At 24.5% G+C, this 25,014-nt stretch overlaps 1 protein-coding gene across 1 annotated transcript in view; it reads left to right on the plus strand.

Annotated features, from left to right (window-relative positions):
• LOC114126213 (sex peptide receptor) overlaps window positions 1-25,014 on the plus strand; it is a 196,193-nt gene that overhangs the window by 18,712 nt on the left and 152,467 nt on the right. The window contains exon 2 of the mRNA XM_027990105.2: window positions 23,292-23,323. The gene's annotated coding sequence lies outside the window, so the exon portion shown is untranslated. The remainder of the gene's footprint in view (window positions 1-23,291; window positions 23,324-25,014) is intronic.

Here is a 25,014-nt window from a genome sequence, read left to right on the forward strand (position 1 = left end):
CCTTCTGCATTGGACGAAAAATAAGGGAGAGATTTTCAAAGAAAATGTAGCACCGATATCATACGTTGAAAAATAAATTACATTACAAAGAAGTCAAATTTTAAATAACTTAAATTCTAGTAATGTTATAGATCATGATAATATATAGATAGGTATGAAAAAGTAAAATAAAAATATCATACCGTTAATCTAACAAAAATAAATTTTTAGTTGACGGAAAATTTAAAACATTATAACATAATAAATAAATTATATATGTAATTTCAAAAAGTACTGTTATTAACATACCGCGAAAAATCTATGTATTTAAAAAAACTACCTATTGAATTTTTAAAATAAATTATTTATTTATATCATAAATTTAAAAATGTAGTATGAAAATATTGTATTTATAAAATTGTTTCAAGTTATATCTTAAAAAACAAAATTATACACTGGTATATACCTAGAAATATTTAGATAAGATCACTTTATTTACTAACACAAAAAAATGATAATAAATAAACAAATGAACAATTAGAGTATCAATGTTTAGTTCTTAGTATAAAAATACCTTTTAGTTGAATTTTTAATAAAATAACTAGTGGGTTCCACAGAAGGCAATCAAATTTAGGTCACGAGTTTTAAAATTCAATAGCAGTATAATTTCAATAAATATAAAAAAATTGTATAGTAAAATATATTTTATTCAATTGTACAAAGTAAATAATATTAATATGATAAAAATATTAAACTAATTAAAAGTTAGTCTTGTTTTACACACATGAAACAGAATTATAAATTCAGCTTTTTTTTTTGAAATATGTGGGTTTGTCACTCATTGATAATAAATAATTGATTATAACAATTGAAATTGGTTATAAATCAAATGAGGTTTTAGACCACTTAAGTATCTTGCATATATTTTATATTAAATATAATATATTATGTATCTTTCTTAAAATTAAATCATAATAGTTTTAATTTTGGAAACTTATATAACAATTAAATAGAAGTTAATATTATGTCAATTTATAGTATTATTTATCAATAGAAATTTTAACACTGAATCGATTAACATTTTAACTGAACAAAACGCCTATAGTTAAATTAATTAATAAATATTACAAAATTTTAATGAGTGCTTAATTTATAGAATATCTATTCACAAATTCGAAACAATTAATATAGGTACTATATGCATATTATATACATTATACGTTATTTGTTTCGACATTTTAGTACTGTATTTATTGCCTAAAGGCTGCGGCTTGTTCAATAAATCAGTTATCCGATTATCCAGAGTGTACTTTACTGTAGGGTTGTAATGAAATTTCCATTTCTCGTGAGTTGTGATGTCCTTGGACACATGGATAGCTAAACATGGAATTAAAGGACCCAGCTGGGATTGTTTATCAGATGTTATAAGACCGTCTTGATGACACAAATAATTACTTTATACAATAATTAAGATAGAAGATTGTGTATTCTAAGTCGTCATAATCCGTTACAACAATAATAACAGACTCTATACAATACAACATTGGAGTATAATATAGATTATCGCGCATACACATTGCCATTCGACAACAGCCATCGATTATCTTTTTTATTATAAAATATATTCTGCATGGCGTTAAGCAATGATATCGTGTTGGCATTTTTAAACATTCTCGTTAGTTTCTATGTGCGTTAAGGGAACTACATACAAATGTCAAAAAATAAAATGTCAGCAAATGTCAGCTGTGAACCAAAACGAAACCCCAACAGAATCGATTTGCGATCGCGGATATATTTCGTTGGTTGATGTTTTCGAATTGTATAACCGCAGTCTATACCACTGTTCACTATACTTTCAGCACGGATAAGTGTGAAGACGACGAGTGTCGCTATTTTCTCTCCACCCTTCTCAATATTTGTTTTTTTTCCGTTTTCTACATTCATTCACTATTCAAACCACTGAATAATTAATATTCTCTCTTGTTTTATTTATTTTTATTATGACAATGATATATTAAAACACGGTAGATAATACACAGGTCAAATAAACAACTGAGTAATTGGGACACAATTATCTCAACGGCTAATTAAAGTTTAACCGACGGGTACACAAACAGTTAAAGCTTTAGTTGACATAAATGCCAGTTTCTTTTTCATTTAACCGCTGTCAAAATATAACATTCGAACAATAAATATATAGATATATATGAATAAAACTATATTGTGGTAGTATATAATATGACGGGGTAGTGAATTGATGTAACGAAACTATATAATTAACAAGTATAATTAGGAGTGTGAATCGGGATTTTCGAAAGCAAGGGTATAACAATAAAATATAACAACATAATAGCTACCTACAAACAGACAGGCAAACTCAAACAACTACTTGATATTTTGAAGGGAGTAAAGTTTTTTTTTTTTTTAATTGGAAGTTAGAACATGTAATACAATTATATAGTTACAGACTAACACTGTTAATACGGTAACACCGCATATTAGTTTATAAAACTAAAATCCAAATGTATAATAATTAATAACCATAAATACGCTCTTTTTTATCATCAACGAAATATGTGTCAATGGTATTTACATTATTTTTTGTTCTTACAAACTTAACATGAAAAACTGGTATTTAAATCAATAAACAAAATTAATAGGTTATTGAAATTATAGTAAAGAGAACGCAGATAAGAAAAATAAAATTATGTAGGTTATTATTTTTTTACTTAGAATCTCATAAATCTATCTCGATTTACATTCAATTCTATGTTTTGCTCTTCTGAAAAAAAAATTATTATCAAAGTAGTTGAATTTATATTAGAAGAACGATTTTCTGTGTTATTAACGATTTTAAAATATCAAAGTAGATTAATTTGTTCATTTAAACGGAAAGAATAAATTACTTGTTTAATATTTTTTTTTTTTTTTTTTTGTCAAATATAATTTGATTTAACCTTCAACATCTCAAATCGTATTTTTGACAAAACATATATTTTACTTTTTTAGGGACATGAAAATATAGGAATGAAAAACTCGATAATTATTAAAAAAAAATAATATTAAATAATTCCAGATGTTTTTAATATTTTTAAACAACACTAAGTTTTAAAATTTTTTATTCCTAAGTTTTATTTGATTTATGTTTGTGAATTTTTTTTACAGTACTCACAAAACTATCAAAAACCATAAGTATTATAGTTTTTTTTTTTTTTTTTTTTTTTTTATATAAAAGCATTTGAAGTTTTGTCAAAATTTGTTATTTGAACATAAAATGTTGAGTTCTTCTCAATATATTCTATAGTTATTTGATTGTTACTAAAATAAGTAAATTTTAGAACCTTTAAATCCATTTAACGATAATTAATATAAATTTAAGTTTATCATGTCACAGTATTTTCACAAAAATTGATGCAATCTACCAAATTGAGAAATTACTTATGGTAAATGGAATCTTGTTCGTACATCAGAGATGAGTAAAAATTAAAAACTCTTAGTATTTTTTAAAATAACAGCGAAAACAAGAAAAGAAATTGGGGAATTTTGCACAAACCCAATTTTCAATAAAATCGATTTTGTTTTTTTTAATATAACTTGAAAACGATTAACCGTAGCTATTGAAATGTTCACCAAATATTTATATTGACATTTTATATTTATGATAATACTCTTAAAACATTCCGGTTCTCTGAGTTAATTATAGACATTTAAAATTTGAAATTTATATTAGTTAGTTTTATTTCTAAAAATCATGAAAATAATTTTTTCACCCCGTTAGAAACCTTGAGAATTTAATATAAGATTCCCCGTAAACTATTTACTATTCTTATAGATAAGCAAAAATATTAAAAATTCATAGATACAATTTATTTTCATAAGCATTTTAATTTTTAATTTTGAGAAAAATTTTAAAATTGTTTTGCATTTTAAAATGTATAAAATATTCAATTATTATAGCAACTGCTTGAAAATTAATTAATACTAAGTTCTTCATTTAATATTTTTCATTCTGAAACCAAAAAATATAATTAATTATATTTTCTTTTTGAATTTTTTAGTTAAAATGTAGGTGAAATATAATAACCTGTTTAATTTATGAATAATGATATTCATTATTTATTTATTGTTCAAAAATATTATTCATAGTCAGGTCAATATAGTCAAATGGCCGTATCAGTTCAGAATTTTTTTTCGTATGTATGATATAACATTGAATTCAAATTAAACACATCTATCAACACAGTAACCTATTTAACACCCATCATATTATTATAGTAGAGCAGCACTAAATTATCCATCTTTTTTATTATTTCGATCAAACTTAGCAATTTTTTATAGTAACCTACTTAATGACAAAATACATTAGAAATCAGTTATCCAACAAAAGAGATTTCGACTAATTTTTAAAAATAATAACACATATTTAACTTCCACCTTCAGTGCACAATTTCAATTGAAATAATACATTTTTAAAAATTAATATAATATATATATTATATATACGCGCGTGTATAGTGTGTGTATAAGAATTTTGCAGTTTCCCCATAATGTCACGTTATTGACAAATGGTTCAATATAATATAGAGAGACTGGGTGAGGTGTAGTTAATTTACTTAGCTTTTCTCGGTATAAGGTAGTTTTTTACGGTACTTTTTAATTTGAATGTGATGATAAAATACAACATTCAAAAAAATCATTTATAAGCGTAGCTTAAGTTAATTTGTTTATGTCATATTTCAAAATAATACTTCTGAACAAACCGTAACTACTGATTTTCAGTGTTTTTAAATTATAAATAATACTTTGTGATCTATATTTTAGATGTCTATCCAAATTTAAGAATTTAATATTGAAAATCTTATACTTTCATATATAAGTATACCTATAATATATTATTATTTTTTTTTTCATTATTTATTTTCTTATCTGAAAATAAATAGAATTTTTAAGCAATTTCTTATAAGTAAGTCTAAAATAGTACAATTACATTATTCTATACAATCTAAGATAACAAAGAACACTAAAATTTATTTGTAGTAAATTTTGTTGGATTTAGTACAATTTTTCTGTAACTACTGAGAAATACTAGAAATAATCTTTCTAAACTACCATCCATGTCAAAGTATATCGATAATATATAAAATTTGTTACCCGAAAAAGTGATCACGTACAAACATAAAAAAAAAAAACAAATCGTTGAAATCGTTGTAAAATCAATGGGTTACTCGTTGCGAATTTGAAAATGTTAACTACTTTATTATAAGGCATCAGCATACAATCTTTATCAGTTACTAAAATTGACATTTTTTAAGATCAAAAATTACTTTAAAGTCGTTTAAATTTGAGGACATACATAGTAAATTATCGGCAATACGATTTGATTTAAATAAATCAGCAAAAACTCTTGAGCATTATTTAAAATTTAACTTAATAGAATTGTTTTCTAACACCATATGTTTTTTTTTTCATGAGTTCTTATAAGAAGACGAAAAACAATTTTTGGAAACATACTTGAATAATATTTGACGGTAATATTGATGTGATATGGGGGCTCAATAAATAACGGATTATGATATCATGCTACGTCGTAGGGCTGCAATAACACGAAGAGTGTCTTTAATAATAGATTTTTTACGGTGAAATATGTTTAATATAATATAATGTTATAAAAATAATTATATTATGCTATAAAATGTATAACGTTACCTGTATAATAACACTATACTCGTAAGCGGGTGGGATGTGACGTCGTGATTTACAATTATTGATAACTACGTCCAGAAAATCGCTTCAGATCAGATTGGTCATGTTCATTTATATGATATTCATACCAAACCAATATTAAATAATTAAAATTATTGTTTATCTGCAAAACGTGTAATTAATAATATTTGATTGGTTTCCGATGGTTGTGATGATGTTATAATATGAATGGCGTTTTAACTCATCGCGTTGGACGTGGGCGCACGAATCGTGTGTTCCAAATGACGTCCCATACGGCCGTCGACTGGGCGCGTATAAATCACAATTTGATATCGTTTTAAAATACCCCACTATGTGCCGCAGAGCGAAAATTCTAAATTCTCTCGGCTCCAATACGTCGGCGACGAAGTTTGGGTATTTGTTGCTGATTTTATATTTGTTTATTTTTTCTGCCGATTTCAAAAAGTATTAGTCAGATCAGTCCGATACGGATCCCGACTTTTGTGCGCGCACCTCTCATCGCCACCCTTTGCGGTGCGGCGAATGGTGCCGCACAACCCCGACGGTGCCAGTCGAGTGTACCGTTCGGCCCGAATTATATCGCGCCTCGGGGTAATTGATTCGGTTTGATTGATCGCATGTGTGTCGTATATACATCAGACTAGTCCGGCCACCAGGCATTTATTACAGCATCACCGGCAAAGTCGGTTTATATTCATTATTATTTCAACAAAATAATCAATGTCAAGCCAGTTGGCAAACTTCCATTACTCTCATTTAAAGAAACCAATCATCGCTCCAACACCCCGGAATCCACTGTTATCAATTATATATATATATATATTATATACATTTCACCGTATTTAGAGAGTATCTTTCTGTCTAATAAATTTGCTAAAGAGAAAAAGTCGTTCGTAAAATATTAAATTTTCTAAAATATATTATGATATTCATATTATAGAAATATCACGAGGTAAGTTTTGTTTGTGCATAACTGTAAGGAAACAAAAGTAATTCATTTCGAAACGTCAAGACGGCATACGAAATTATATCAAAAACATGAATAATCTATTTTAATAATCGTTACATCAAAATAACATAAATCCAAAATATTACTTTCCCACAAATTCCGTTCGGACCTATAGATCCGTAATATTGTTACCTGCGAGACACTCGGAGCCGACGAACAGATAGTTTCCGACTGTTAACAAAATATACGCCATAATCAGCAATACAACGTTCTGTATTTTGATACTAAGAAATTCAAATCGCAATAATTATGTTTAAGTAATTATTATGATAACCGACAACGGTAAAAATTTCGTGCGGTTTACCTGACTTCAAAACTCATATTATCTATACTATTTACCTATATTAGGTACGACATGTAATATATTCAAAACACAAATAAATTACTGCTGACGGAATATTCAATTCCGCTAAATGCAAATCAGACGCCGAACCGAATAATAATGTTTACCTAATGTAACTGTTAGATATCGTGTCCTGTTTCTAGAGGTACAAACAATAATAATATAGGCTATTCACACATAATTATAATGTTATATATAGACACTTTGTATTCGCTCGTTATACATTAACCTCATCGCCGAGTCCAAAACACCTGTAGAGGCGTAGTATAACCCACATAGTGATGATACACGTTGCGATAACAATGATTACTAAGGTAAAACGCCCAAAATTTCACTTGAAACTTTTAGAAATACGTGTGACAGTAATTTTTAGAGCATTCAATTTAGGGACACGATACATCGACTTGCTTTATCCGTTTGTCGTACAAGCCCGCAAGTGCACGTTTTACTGTTTAAAAATAGAATATATTATATCGTTGTCGAAATATATGAAATAAATTAGAAGATAATATTATTTAACCATATCTACATCACCAAAACGTAGATGCTTCACTATTTTCTAAATTTAATTCGAATAATCAAAACTTAAAAATTCAAATTTATGATAAGATTTTTTAAATTTAAAATAATATCGTATTTATACATTATACTAAATAGTACATTTTATATATTATTAGACATAATTATAACTAACTTAGGTTAGGTTAGTCACTAATAGGAAAAAAATGGTATAAATTATTCAATTAATATTGTTTTAATACAATTAGGTAGTATGTATAAACAGTTAAAATATATTATATATCAGAACTGTCGTAAATATTATTATAATTATACTTACCTGCGTAAATTATAGCTTCATATTTTTCTATGAGAAAGAGCAGTGTAGTCTGCTTTGTGGATTTTTTTTTGCAGGATTTAAGGAACAACTTAACATAACCATCGTCTATATTGTCCATCAAGAGATATGAATATTTTTTTTCATATCAAATTCTATACAAAAATCAATAATTTTATTCATCACATCAAATTGAAATATTATTATTATGCTTGATAAAATATTATTGATATGGACACAGGATTGGTATTAGTGGCATTGGCAAAAACGGTAGAGAGAATGTTTATCAAATGTCTCTTTTCTTTGATCATATTATTTTTTCGTGATTATCTTGTGATTATATATACTTTTATACAACAGTGTATACTTGTGAATATATTCAATTCATGAATGTACCTATTTTCAAATTTTTTTAATTGTATATACTGTATTACCATCAATAAGTATAATCTAATGTTTCAACTACTTATTACTTTTTATATTATAGTTTAAGAAGATATCATTTGATAGCGTTGATTATCTTATATTATCAACTGAAGCTTCTCTTCAACATTTATTCTTTCTACATAATGTAAGATTCACTGAACAATTTTTTACTCAAGTTTTGTTTATTATTTGAATAGTTATTTTTAAATTTGTTTGATAAAATCTGTTTTCTTTTAATATTATAAGAATAAATGATATTTAAATGACTTATGAAAAAAAAAAATCTTAATTATTTATCTTTTAGAAAATAAACCACAGAGAAATTTATTTTTCTTGAGTTTCTAAACATAGCATTAAAATTTTTGTTATTTTATAAAAAAAAAATATAACGATATTATATAGGTTTTTATATCAAATTTACAGTGTTTGTTAGTTTTTGTTAACATACAATGCATCAAAATAGTTGCCAGTTACTCGATTTAATGGCGTGGGTGTTATAGGGGTGGTATCAAAACTTTACCTATGACGTCAAAACTCTTAATACGTATCTGGATTGCGTAGCTCAATTAACTTTGATATTGATCATGTGGCGACGAAAATATTTGCTATACGATTTCGGTATTTGGTAAACCTATATTTACTAAATATACTCGTATATGAAATACCAATGCATTCTATATACGACTCGGCTTTTTGAAACGCTCAGCATAGTATTATACAATACCTATAATATGAATTACGTTTGCATTTTATCGAAATTATTTTTATTCGTTTGCGTACATAGGCATATAGTTATTTTTTTACCATTTAATAATTATAAATAATAATCAATCATAAATAAAATTATTAAAGTTCCTTTTTTTTTCAATTCATTATATATGTTTTATGTTAACAAACGCATTTTTTTTATTCACATGATATGTATTATATTATTATAAATCATTCGATTCAGTTCAATCGGCTGTTCGATTAAACATTATACAAAACATTTAGCATAGTACAAATATTTGTTTCAATTAAATTCAGTAATTAATACTATGTATGATGCATGTCTACTATATAGGAAGTACTTTAATGTATTGTGATACAGTATATTTGATTAAAAAAAAAAAATGAATAATAAAATTATAAAAACGAAATGTTTATTGTAACATTTGATTTAATTGTCACGTTAATTGTCACGTATTATAATTATGTATTATTTATTATATTTTATTCATACAGGTATAAAAATATGTGACAATGATAATTTACGTATGCACTATGTCAAAATTATGAACTTATCATGCCATGTATTTTTATAATTACAAAACAAATAAAAAATCACTAAATATAGGTCAAATTCGACGATTAATATTACAATTATAAAAAAAAAATACATTAATTTAAGTTGTGTTCATAATTAATTTTTCAGCGCTTTTGTCCTAAAGGTACAAAAAAAAAAAATGACAGCGGAATATTCGTTGTTGAATACAATCTAACCTTCCAAAAAAAATGGAATATTTAATCTATTCCAGGTATATTTTGTTCCAAACCGCGAGTGAAATATTTTGGGTCCATAAATATCGCGCCTCTCTCAATAACCACCACAGTCAAAACTTGAAAGTATTAACTATTCCAGTTGTAGTTTTTAACATAGTACTTTTCTCAATAAAATTAAACTACTAATACTGGTATATCATATATATATGAATGTTTCACAAGTCAACTCAAGTAGATTTTTACTACAACTATAAAGATAACTTGCTCTATTTTAACTAAGTATAGAACTCATAATTTCTATTTAATTTTTATTTACTGTAACACACATACAACATAGTAAAATACGTTCTGTTAACTTGTATCCAGATAAGAAATTTATTTCACATTATATTAATCGTTAACTGTACAAAATAAAAATGTTAGTTATTTTTAGATTATTTGAACTGTATTTTTAATGTAAGTAAATATGCTAAAAACTAATAAATAATTCAATATAAATGTGAGTAAATACCTATTGGTGATTATTTTTTCATCGATTTCGAAATCGAAAGCCCCTTTAGTATTATTCAGATTATTGTGTACGTTTTTGATTTGATTAAGCATATATTGTGTAGATAGGTAGAGTGATTCCATGTTAAAATGTAACTGTTTATTTTACTTAAATCAAGTGCCTTTTATTGTTAATCTCGGATGTGTTTATTTTGGAGAGTTTTATTTTTTTAGGAGATGTGTCAGTCCATCCTAGGTATATACCCGTATGTATATGGGTTAGAAGCGGTCTTATTATCTCCGTATATAGAAGTAAATAATATTTCATCTGCAAGATTGAGCTGTAATTTAAAACACAGTATAGGATTTTAATTATTATGCGGGCTTGATTTAATAATAAATGAGTATTTTCCAAGTTCATTTTTCGTTTAGTTGTTATTTTGCATCAAGTTATATCTCTGTTTCATTGGATTTATTCCTTGGTTTTTCGTGCTAAGGTTATAATTTTATATTTTCCAATTTTAAAAAAAATTTGATTCACTTTTGGTAGAATTTGAGGGTAAGTTTAGATTGAGTTTTTATCTTGAAAACCAGAGAAATAATTCATCAAGGGAATTTTGTTTAATATAATTACGGAGGTTTTCAATAGTTTTTTGTTGGTAGTTGTTTAATGTCGATAAAAAATATTAAGCAAACATTTTTCCTAGGAAAGATCCACGAAGGACACCTGCTTTTCTTTTGGTGTACTCTAGTGAAATCGAATCCTGTCCTTAGCTGGAATATGTAATTCATAACAAATGCCAATAATGTGTCGTATAAATATGTATAGAGTTTAAGGTTTTTTGTTTTGATATAAATAGTAAACACTAGATGCTAAAATATTTAAATAATAATAATATTATTATTGCACTGTCATTTTTAATATTCTAATATTGACATTTCTGAACTGGGATATTTATTAATATAACTTTAACATAATAATATGTATGTCCAAATTATACTGTAGGATGTAGCAAATAAATGGGATAAATTGGATTAATAATATAATATGTATATAGTACATTTCTGTGAAAATCCATAGACGGCGCCAACATTATAATGTAATTACATATTTTTGTTTTTTATACGTTTTAAATTATATATAGAAATATCAAATCAGCGTTATAATGATCATTAGGTATACTACTGTACGTGCAGTTGATCAAAATCACCTATTGGTACCTATCTTCAGTGTATATAGGTACCTTGGAGTTGGTTTTCTCATTCAAACGGGTGTTAAATTTAACTACCAATAAATTTAAATCATAAAATTGATGATACATTAAAATTATCTAAAACAAAGAATTTATCATATTTATAAATACTCGTACTAACTCAATGCTAGGTTATAGATTACTCACTTGCATTATATATTTAGACAGCAACTCTTTTAGGATTCTTAAAAAAAAAAAAATACACTTTGGCTATTACAAGAACAAAATATAGACAGACACATCACTCATGACAACATGACGAACGTATATGATTACTTCATTATTTATTATGTTAGTAGTATAACTTTGGTAATTATTGTTAATTTTAGTTTTATAATACCATATTATATTGTATTATTTAACTACACAATTTTTTACCCTATATTATATTATATAAACAATGAAAAGAAAATATATGTTAATATTATAGTTAAGTATGTGAGAATTGTATATTACAAATTGTAATTATTTAATTTATATGAACTATTTAATGGTTTTATATTTCAAATTGTGAAATCATGGATCCCCACACGAATGTGTTCAGTGGGACCCATTATCTTCTTGAATAACAAATAAAAATAAATTGTATATAAAATAAAAATCCAAGACCATTTTTATTTAAAAATAACGGTATATATTTTATTAAATCCGTAACGCTTGACAATATTAAATATAACACAAGTATTATAGTTATGGTAAATATGAAATATTGAAAATTATATCTAAATAGTAAATAATATCGTTATAATTGGTATTGCTTGAATATACAAAAAGTTAAAGTACAATATTTGTATTAAATTTTAAATGCGTATTTATACAAAACAAATTTAAAATAAACCATTATTAGTTACTTGGACCCCATGAATAATTGTATTTATTTGAAGAGTATCATTTTAAATATTGTAAACACCAAAACATTCGTACTCATATAGTACCTATATTCATTATATTTTTTTCCTTTCAGGTTTTCCTTAAACATTAATTATTTTATAATACACTGCTAAATGTTCAGTGTTGGTACCTATAGGGACATCTTACATACAACACTAAATAACGCGTTTCTCTACATTTTTATGTGAATTTCGGGTTTAAATAAGGTTGTGTGTAATAATACTTAAAGTGTATTTCTCAAATAACTCTTGTAATTTTTTGTAACACCTCGTGAACGTTAAGCTACTACTATAGATATTTCTTACAGTACACTCGTTGTGTACAATATTTGGAGGACGTGCTAGTGTGTGTTCGCGTTCACATCTAGGACACTTCTCATAGTATATTATTATCTATATATAACTATAATATAAGACAAATATTGTTCACTCGTTTCAGCGCACTTATTTTCCTTTGAAATTGCGCCACGTGTTCTTATAGAACTTTCTGCAATAGTTATTTTAATTCTATAAATCAATTTGGTTTAAAGCATTAGAGTTAATCTTTAGTGAATGTTTTTTTTTTATGTTATGAATTGGTATTTATACAACTAATAAATACGCTCAAAATAGTTTACCTAGAGAATAATTCAATACTTTATTATAAATTGTGTTAACTAATTATTAATTATTATTGTTGTTCTATTCGTTTTTATATTTTAAATATTGTTTATTATTATTTTAGTTTTATAATTTATTTATTTTTTTGTGAAGGTAAGATTCTTACTATACTATTACTTATCAAATGTCATTGATTCATCTACAATAAATATTTATGACTTAATATACTATATTTATACTATATACTTTGTGACATAAAATTAGAATATATACGTTGTATGTTACAATATTCCCATTAGTAGCGATAAAATTATTGTTGGGTAAAAACTAGTATTCAATAATATAATTAATCATTAATCTTAATTTACTTATTTATATTATGTTTCTAAATATGAATTAATATTTTATAGTACTCTTACGAGTTTTCGTAAAATAAATAATAATAATATTAAATGAATAAGTTTAGTGTAAAAAAACAACAATCAGCAATGTTCAAATAATATTTTATTAATTTATTCGATGTCATAAACTCATACATGTTAGTATTACTAAAGTATAATGAAAGATAAGTGTACATTTTAGTAATTGTAAAATATTAATATAGTTTTAGATTTTGAGTTATTTTTTATACAGAGATGTTATATTTTTTATTTTCCAAATTATAAAATATTGATGAAATGTTGAAAATATGATCAAAGAGTTAATTCATATTGATTAAAAAATGAACACAAACTGAATATCATTTTTAAAAATGTTCAGTAATGTTAATAAAAAACGTACAATAATTTCACTTAATACAGCTTTAGTTTTTCGGTATAACTGTTTTTGATATGACTTGTATACCTATAGAATTTATTCAAAAGAATTTTTCTCATCAATTTTAGTCACATCTAGAAATATTTAAAGTATTTATTTTATTTTAAAATATATATTTTTCCAAACAATGTTTATTATATTTTATGAGTGTTAAGAATTAAAAAAAAAATACAATACTATAAATTATTATACCAATTAACCATTACATAACATTGTTTTTCAATTAGAATTATTTTACGTAAAAAAATTTGTCTAAACAATCGCAACAACAAATTTGCTTTCACCAACTGAAAATATAAAATGGATACACTTGAACAAATTATAATACTAGTGAGCTATATTTCAAATTTTAAATACCTGGTGATCGACATCCAGGAAAATTTAGATCTTAGAATTTTAACAGTTAATTATGATAAATCTCTTGAATTTGTATTATATTATGCATATTATAACATGTTATGTAGGTATAGTTTGAATTTTTAATATATATACGTATTCTTTATTGTACATTTACCTACTTATTTTAAACGTTTGACTCATACTATCATAACATATATTAAAAACATTTTGCAATTAGATTTCATGCAAACACATTTCATAACAACAGTTTTATACTTATTAGAATTATATAGTAGTTGTACAGTATGAAAGTCAATTATTCGAGCTGAATAAACTAAAATAATACTATTCGGTGTTTTTATACCTATCGATTTGACGGAACTATTAAAATTTAACTGTGAATATTGTTATAGATACGAATAATATTCATATAGAAGTCTATAAAATTCATTGAATATGAATAATATTAATAAAACAATTATATATTCTTTACCGTTAATTATCATTTCATACAAATTTGAGGAAAACTGATGTATTCTGTTCATAAAACCTTTTTCAATCAGTATTTTTCAGTAGCATTGCCATCAAATTAAAATATTCAAATTGAATATATCAATCAAGTACATTTTGAATTACATATTTTAAAATCAATATTTACTCATAATAATACCTGTCTCATTAAATTGCACTACATTCAATACAATTGCTTGCATTAATTACATCTTTCAAATTTTGTATTGATATTAAAATTTTAATTTTGTACAATGTGCTAAAGAAATTCTTGTAATCAGAGTTGCATCATCCTCGATAGTGAGTTTATTAATATGGATTCTTTTATGACGGCATTTAAGTTATGGGTTTTGTGTTAAAAAATGTTAAAATTTAATATTATAGTTCATAAAAAAAAATAGTATGTGAATATCCTAACATTTTATGTTCAAAATATGGATCAGTAAACAATAACAATTTAAAACAGACTGCCTACACATCTTTATACTAAAACAAAAACTAAATGTATTTTAGAAATTAAATAATGTTTTTAATATCATTCACCTTATGATACATCACGTCTGTTTAATATTTTGGTTAATGTATTAATATAAAATGCGTAATATAAATACACATATTATTACGTGAATACTGTATAAGATATACAAAATCGTTTTGAATATTACGAGTATTCGACGTTAATCAAGATTAAGAATTTATTTCAATAATTATACATTTTTTTTTGGAACATTTTTTAATTTAGATAACGAAATCAGCCACAAACTGTACAGTGGTGAAAAAAAGTTCATTATAAAAATATTGAATCGCATTATGTATCGTTCGTGATCTTATAACCACAATGAAAACTTAAATAAGCCTTTAATTATTTTTAATCGTAGATTTTCGTTGAATATTATATAATCATAACTGTATATTTTTCTTTAAATAATAATTTATCAATATATATTATCCGTATTTGAATGAATATTCAAAGCTTAAAAAATCAGAGTGATGAAAATATTAATTTCATTATTCATCGCATTATCTTTAGCTGAACTTAATACAATTTAATACAATAAAGCTATTTATTTAAGTTATTTATTCAACGATATGATCATTTCGGATAATGTGCTCAATTGAAAATAATTAAATATTCGTTGTACACTGATTATTGTTTAATTATTTTACATTAACTTCTGTAATTCGTAAGATATTTTTATTACCATTGGTAAACTCTGTGGGAGATAATTAGAGTTTATGTGTAAAATTGACAATATAAACAATTTCTGTGAAATAATCTATTGTTTGTATATATATATTTATTACTAATCGTTAATCAATATGTTTTATCGCTTAACCAATTGTTCGTTTGTTGTTGTTGTTGTTGTTGCTTTTTTTTCTGAAATAAATAAATTAAGAACCACACATTTATCATGTTGTCGATATTGTGTAATTGAGTAAAATAATATTATTCGATTATAATATGTTTTGAAATTACCTAGGAAACCAATAATTTATTTAAATAGGTTTTTTTTTACATACATTTGATTAATAACAGTGTTAAATAATTTTTAGACTAAACGTTAATGAGGTATGGGCTGTTTATGGTTTTACTTTTTTCTTTTTATCAGTTTCCATGTGAAATAAAATTTCAAATAGTAAGAAATTCCAACGCTATAAATTGAAAATATTAAATAAACAACCTACTTTTGTAACTTCCTTACAAATATATCTGATAATATCTGACTTTATATCACAAGCATATGTATTAGAGGAATAGAAAACAGGAAAGTTTTTTTATAAATATTTTAATATTACTCTAATTTGAACTTTTAATTTTCATATGTCTACAGTTAAAAATAACAATTATTTGAAATCAAAACTTCCAGTCTATTCAGTCTAGTCACTATTGATGTTTGAAATTTGTAATATTGAATATTTAAATGTTAATCGGGTATCTTTTATTTTATTGATATTAATAACGATACATTGTATATTCTAATATTTAATATTTTGCATTTTATAGTTTGTGTTAAAATTTCACAAATATATATTATCTCGGAGAACAAGTAAGTATATCACATTACATTTTTAATAATTAAATTTGGACTTTAAAATGATAATTATTATAGTAATTTAGTTTATTTCCATCCATCACTATTTCCAGGTATTTGATTTCTTTTTAAGATTTATACACTTATGTATTATCAGTGATAATATATTTATAAAGCATATACAAAAGTAAAATGTATTACTAGTATTAAAGTAACTAGAAGGTACCTAATTGAATAAAAATCATTATTTAGTACCACAAGGTTTAAAAAAAAATAATTTAAAATTGTTAACCTATTTCTTTCGTGAAATTTTCAAAACAAAAGAACTACTTAGGTATCCATTAAAAGCAGTTATCCTTGATGCATACCATGTTTTGTAAACAAAAAATAGTTAACTATTCTATTTTGATTTCTCATTCTATACTTAACTATACTAAATCTTTTTACTTACAATCTGTTCTTCTAATACAATTTTTAATAATTCAATACAATTCATATGTTTACTATAGATCCAATTTGAATTTGACATTTACTTTTAAAAAGCTTTCATATCATGTATTTTGTTTTAGTATTAAATTTAAATGAAAAATGAAAATGAAAATAATAATAATAATAAATTTATGTTGAACAATATATGTTTGTAGTTTTTTTTTTAACTCTTCAAATGTCCTCACATAAAATACTTTTTTTATTTGGATAGCATTAAAAAATATTGATGTATGCGTATTTTCTGTGCATCACTGCGAGAATAATATAGAATAAACGCGTAGATTTAATAATACGTTGTTCACTTTATTTTATACACAATTTGCTAAGAGCTTTGAACTATTAAATAAATACAGACATTTTAAATAATAAAAAGATTTCAAATCGTATAAATTAGGTATTATGTTACAGGTGTACTACACTGAATTTCCACTGAAGTTAATGATCTAATATTTATATACCTACCTACAGATTCAATAAGGATATGCAATTATAATAATTTTATGTTAAATATAATAATTTAGCATTATCTGAAATATAAATAATTTGTTGTTTTAAACTTTAACTGTTATATGTGATAAGTGTACAAATATTTTTTGAATCAAATTAAAATCTAGTATTTCTTGTTATTTGAAATAAATTGTCCGTTAGACATATAGAATTAATAGTTTAAAGTAAATCAAATTTGTACAAAGATAATAATATCAATAAATAGGAAGTAAAAATTATTTTGAAAATTATAAAAAATAAAAATATCAATAATATTGTGTACAAGCATTCAGCACTTCAGTTTTTAGTTGATACTGTTACGAATGTTAACGAGTTTGCAGATAATTAAGAAATGCGATTGTTTTTAACTACCTACGTATCACTTTTTTTTTACTTAAGAAATAACTAGCAAACATTAGAATATACAGCATATTAGTTTTTAGTGAAACCGATTTTATTAAGGTATATTATTTTAATTAATTAACAAATAATAATTAAAGCTTATTAAAGTCCTTATATATTTGAAATTATTACTTATTATTCATTTAAGTACAATACAGGCGTAAAATTATTCCAAAAAAATTCAACAATTAACAAAATAAATATCCCATTTTATAAATAGTTTAATATTAATCATAGATTGATTAAAAAATATATTATTTAATTTATATTATTTTGAAATAATATAACGAATTAATCATAATATATCCATCGAAATTATATCAAAAAGTATTAGTATAATTTTTTTCTCAGCATCGAAATATGAATTTGTTGTAAAGTGAAATAATTTATCAACCTTAAAATATTCTTTTAACTCAATATAACATATATTATATTAAATCAAATATTATGCTTATGAGTAACAATCATAATAATACAAATTTAATATTAAGAATCATTGCATTACATCTCATCGAATCTTGTAATAAAGCAAACCATTACAACTGTCGTGGTATCAAAAGTTTGTACCAAGTTAACAGTAATACAATCGTTATATTAGTTTGAAATATTAATTTCAATTCAATGGTTAATCAATGGATATGAAATTATCATTAACGTTAAAATTACTTTTTAGTAGTTTCCAAATAAATTGGCTTTGTGTGAATATGCAATTATACCTAAAAGAGTAAAGACTACATCAGATCCAACAATGACTTTTCAACTATGTAAATGATTGATAATAATTCCCTATTATTAATTGCATTTTCATTGACCATTAATAAAGCATACTATTATAATTTCAGAAAGTCAATTAAATGTAAGAGTAAGACATTTTATGTAAATTTAGAAATAATTAAATATTGAACTCGAACCAAGACAAATATTAAAAAATATTATTCATGTTAAATTTCAAATTGAAGTATTGATAAAGAATTTCAAGTTAGATGTATAATTGTATTATTAATATAAATGTATTGAGTCAGTTTTTTTTATCTTATCTGGCTATTTTTTTAATCCTGTTTTCAATACCACATCAACAGCTTAAAATCTACTCATCATAACTATAAGTATTTATATTATTAAATAATCATGTAATGAGTTGTTAAGAAATATTTCCTTGTTTTATTTCTAAATAAAAAAGAAAATAAACCCACCTATATTAGTTAATAATTTACTATAGTAAATACAATTAATATACTATATTATCATTTTACTATTTAGTGTTTTGAAAAAAATATTGTCATATCTTTATTTAATGACAAGTGTATTATCATTATTATTTATTCTAGTTATACGTTTTGCGTGAAAACATTCAATAATAGGATTCCTAATGAATTGAATATTATGTAGCTTAAGAGATTGTACATAATAATATAATGATATATATATATTTTAATTATATTATATATTAACTAAGGAATTGTCTTGCCGTGGATGCGATGTTCTGTTAATTTATAAAATGTTCTGTAATTAAGAAACTACCCTCTTTATCCGTACCATTCAAAAATCACAGGCTAGCGCACCCTCATTTTAGTCCCTAATCAAGCGTTAATTGTTGTGTTGGTCACTCGTTCAACGTTCAATTCAATACAAATCGTTTTGAGTTATCTAAATTCACCCACTCCTTGACACATGGCCCTACAAATAACCACACATATATTTTTGTTCGATAATATCGGGTTTGTATCGAAATGTGGCATGAAATACTATACAAAATATAATTTTCCATTCGGGAAATAGGATGATGCGTAGGTCTTAAAATGAGAGAAGTACGTGCAATTCTACTATGAGTTACAGCGCATATCGTCGTAAATCGATTTGAAGCGCAACAACTCTAGACACATTTTGATCATGTCAAAAATCACGTAGTTACACTCAAGGCTTTCAAATTGTATCATATAATTACAATATTCGGGATGCTGTTTCTAAAAACATCAGTTTTATTTATAACAAGTTTTAGATGACTACTGGCTATGAAAATGTCACATTATGTTACACTCAAACCCTTATAATTCCAACTTGACTACCAACACTAAAAGCCAGTTGCCGAATAACGTTTCATGCCTGGATATTCTCGAAATCTATATTAACGACAAGTCAGTAAATGTAATTTTTACACAAAGATATCCTTTAGGTCGGCAAAAGTTATAAATGTGTATAATGTTCATATACAATCATAAAAAATTAATTATTTTTAATGACAATCGAAACTCATTTTTCGTTTAAAACTGCCATTTTCTCCTATCTCTAATATTCGGTAATGATTCTTCATTCTTTGGATGAACTGTATAGGTACATTCGACCAAGAGCATCAGTAGAACGCACGCTATGTTCTTGTGATTGAGAAGCACAAAGTCGAGTCAAACGCAACGCTCACGTGCAATCTCTCGTTTTTCTTCAGTTCTTTCATTCGCAATGTTTCGAATCCTAGTTGTATTACGGCTTTGTCGTGAAAGATTTGTTCGTCTTAGTTACAGTATGATATTGTTAAATCATAAAAAAAAAATATTTTTTTATTTTAAAATCGATTCATCGATCGCCATGAAAATGGTTATTGTAACTAATAGCAACCAAATTAAAAGATCAAATTACTAAAATTTCCATCATAAACGCGTGAGGTCATGATGGCACTCAGTCGGCCTTACACCCGTGCAAAAGATGTTTCACATCGAAAAATCATAAATTTCAGTATAATAGTTACAAAGCTTATTCTTCAAATGAAACCAAACGAATTCTTAAATGGTTTATATATTAGGTACATTTAATTAATTAGAAGCATTTTAAAATATTTATTAAAGAATTTAAAAGTTTATGAATAGTTTCGTACAATTTAAATAATTTAAATTTGGTATACTAAGTTTACGCACCTTCTGATATTGTAAACTTTTAATTTGTGTATATTATAACTATTCGTATATTATTATAATTTTTATCATAAAAATATTTTAGGAATTTGATTCTTGTTATTTCTGTATTTGATTTGTATGAAAACATACATAAAAGAAACTTATTGGACGTTTTTACCAACTAAAATTGTCTTGACATTGATAGTTTCAAATAAACCAAAATCAGATAAAGCTCAAGATGTCTTATGTTATGTTAACCCAAACATTATGGCAACGAGTAACAGTGACAGATGTCTGTTAGTCTGATATTGCATAATATGTATATTGTACACTGTTCAAGACAGATTGATTTTAAAATGTATAACAAAGCATTTAATATTATATAATTCGATAGGTACCTAGTTTAAACAATTTGATAGTCAAATATGCTTTGATTTTTTTAATACCTAAATTTATAGTACAATCGTGTATACATGGTAATTTTTTAAATAGAGAATTCTAATTATTTTGAAACTTAAAGTAAAAATAATTTTTATAGTTCAACTATTTTCAATAGCCATTATTTACATCAAATATACAATATTTTCTATGAAACAACTGTATCAACTCTTAAAATTTAAATAGTGGTATCACATTTTGAATTCTTGTATCAAATACTTACATTTATTTAATATCAAAATAAAATGAATGAATATATTTAGAATTTTTTTTTATCATTAACTACCAACTAAGTGTTTTTACGAGATGAGTAATACTCTACATATAGGTACCTCTTAATTATCAATACTAAAATTTGAATAATTTTTTAACTTTGAATATAAATATAAACACTTAAAAAAATATTTAAGTAAGTTTTATTATTCACTGAAACTATTTTAACATTTTTTTTTTTTTTTTTTGGTATGGTATCTGTAAACAAATATGAACTCATTAAGTACACTATGAATGAAATTTAAAAGAGGAATCATAATAGATAACCTATAAAAGCTGGTGGACATTCGCATCACTAGTCACACATACTTTGGCCCAGTGTTGTTTTATTATTTTTAACTCAAAAGCAACTATAAATCATTACGTTCGAGAAACGTTTTTGAGCTCAGTTCAGTTTATAAAAGTGTTTATGCCGTATTTCAAATTTTAAGTGTTCATAAAACAAACCGTAGAAAACTATTTTCTGTAGAGTTTAAATATATTTGGAGGTGACCTTATATTCGTATCTAAGTTTTCATGCTTACCTAAATGTATTATCAAAAGAAACCTGATAATAAATTAAATTAAATTATATTTTTCATGTTTAAATTATTAACTATAATGTTAATCAAATCTACAGCTCCTCGTATACATACACCTATTCCTTTTGTTATCATGGGTATTCAATTAAATACAATTGTTGTTGAAAGTCATCAGTAGTTTGTGTAATTGACAGCAAAATTATTGGAATATATTTTATTTGAATAACTATTGTAAATATTCCACAAAATAATAAAATTAACATTTTGAAATTGATTTTATAAATTAAAATGCATAACTCAACTGCACATCTCTAATGACATTTTTTTTATACATTAATCACATTTTTACAGCATTTAAAAAAAGTTCTTCAGAGTGGCTATATTTTAATGTTTACAAATTCAGAATTAAAAAAGCAGATGTTTATTTCATGTAAAATCAGTAATTACCCAGAAACACCATTTTTTTTTAAATATTACCAAGATTTGTGAAATTTGTTCATGCATATTTTGGTACATTCGTTTTTAATATATTTCTCACTCTATTTTTAACTTAAAATAAATACCTAGTTTTTTATTAGTACATAACATAACATATTACATATGAAGTATTAAACCAATTGGACTCAGTATAGATTTATAATTAAACAATATACCTTTTTTTTCGTTACATGAAAACCTAGTATGAAGAGTTAAAAAACATGATTGGTTTTATAGAATAACCTGCATAGTAACATTTAAAATACATTATTTTTGCCAATAACATTTCTTAATTATCGTTAATTTAGATATCAGTATGAATTATATACATATATAATTTTAATAAAAAAAAAAAACAGCATGTTTTAGAATCATTTATGATAAAAAATTACATAATTTAACATTAAACTGAGTTAAAATGAAAATCTATAAATCTATTAATTTGATTGTTAAACATATGCTGGATTGTAGTTTATGATACAAGTATAAAATATACTCAAAAAACAGTTTATAAATAATTTTTTAATACGAAGAGTTGTATCTACTTGCACTGATTAATGCAAATATCTAATTCAAATTTATTTGATTTCAGGTCTGAGTGAAGTCAATGAATGATTAAGAATTGTAAGTATAAATCTAGTTGTAATGGTGTATTTATTTTAAATCAAAATACAATATATATAAATTAGGTACTATAAAATTTTACTTCCTATTAAACATGTATAAAAACATAATATTTCTATCAAAAATGGAATATTATATCATACTTTATTTGTATTTGAAATACAATACTACGAAGTTACATGTTACATTCAGTAGACCAATCTCATAGGAATAACTCTTAATATAGATATAATCAAAAAATACAAATTATTTCAATATAAATAAAGTCAATAAATGTCATAATTTTAACGTAAAAAATGTTATAATGTAAACAAATGGTCAATATAGTTTGAAAGTATTATTTATTTATAAAATGTTAAATGTTAACTTTTTATATTGTATTGTTTCTTTTTTAGAATTAAAAACATTACTCTTACTCCTTAGTGTCCTAAAGCCACCTATGTCAATTTACATTAATACATTATAGTGCATACAAGAGATATAATATAAAACTGAATGAAACACTTTAACTGTCTCAAAAAATAAAGCAAACATTTCTGTAAAACCAATAATTTTCTTTACTAGAGTCTATTTTGATATTCAAAATAACTATTGATTATAAATGTTATATATTTTTTTTTTGCTTCATTATATAGGTAATATTATCACATTAAAAAATTATACGTTTTAAAATAATGTAATACCATACCTTACTAGTGTTTCATGTGAATTAAATTTGATTAAAACGTTTACTAATATTTTTAAGTGCATACAAGACCAACAGTATTGATTTTCTATATAATATATAATTCATATAAAATACTTATATTTACACATTTCGATGTCTTCCGTAAATGAGTTTGGTGGTGATTATACAACTACGCCTAGCACTGTGTATTATAGTCACTAAATTATTTAGAATCGTTAAACAACAAGTTTTCTTTAGTTAACCTGTAATATCCACGAGAAAACTACAAATTATTTTCTCATTTGACTATCGGCGTTTATATATTATTAAGTCTCGATATATTCCAAGTAACAAAATTACGAACAATTGTATTCTAGATGAAGTCCACACAACTAACAATTTTTAACGCCCACAGATTACACTGAGTTATGATGCAGGTATCTAGTTTCACGATATTTACTTACACTTTTACAACTCAATGAGCTCGGAGGAAAAGTGATCTGCATTTCCTTTTTGTTTTCATCTGAAGGGCATTTAAAAGGTGGTATACAATTCCCATGAGTTAGAATACTGTGCATTTGAGAGAGAATGGAAGATGAAAGTTGACCTCAGAATGATTTATGAATTTAACCTATGCAAAGTAGACCATATCACAAACAGAAATTGTTCAAATGTAGTTTCTAACGAGAATTATTTGTTTTTTTTTTATTTTAAATGACAGCTACCTGGGTATATAATAGCGACATGAATATAATATTATGTATTTTAATATACATCATTATGATGATCATAAGTTTTATAGACAAATGATATTATATACTGGCACAAATTGTTAAGCTTTTAATGTGTGTTACGCAGAATTAATGCATTTGGTTTTACCATAGTTCCAATTATTGTTACTTTGTAAGTAATAGGTATAATAAACCTAATATAATATGTCAGCCCGCTGTATTATATCATCTACCATTCGACTTTTTGTCAAGCGCAAATCGCACAATATTATACTGTTTATATTATGTGTTAT

The sequence above is a fragment of the Aphis gossypii genome, chromosome X (genome assembly GCF_020184175.1).
Source record: "Aphis gossypii isolate Hap1 chromosome X, ASM2018417v2, whole genome shotgun sequence".
NCBI lineage: Eukaryota > Metazoa > Arthropoda > Insecta > Hemiptera > Aphididae > Aphis > Aphis gossypii.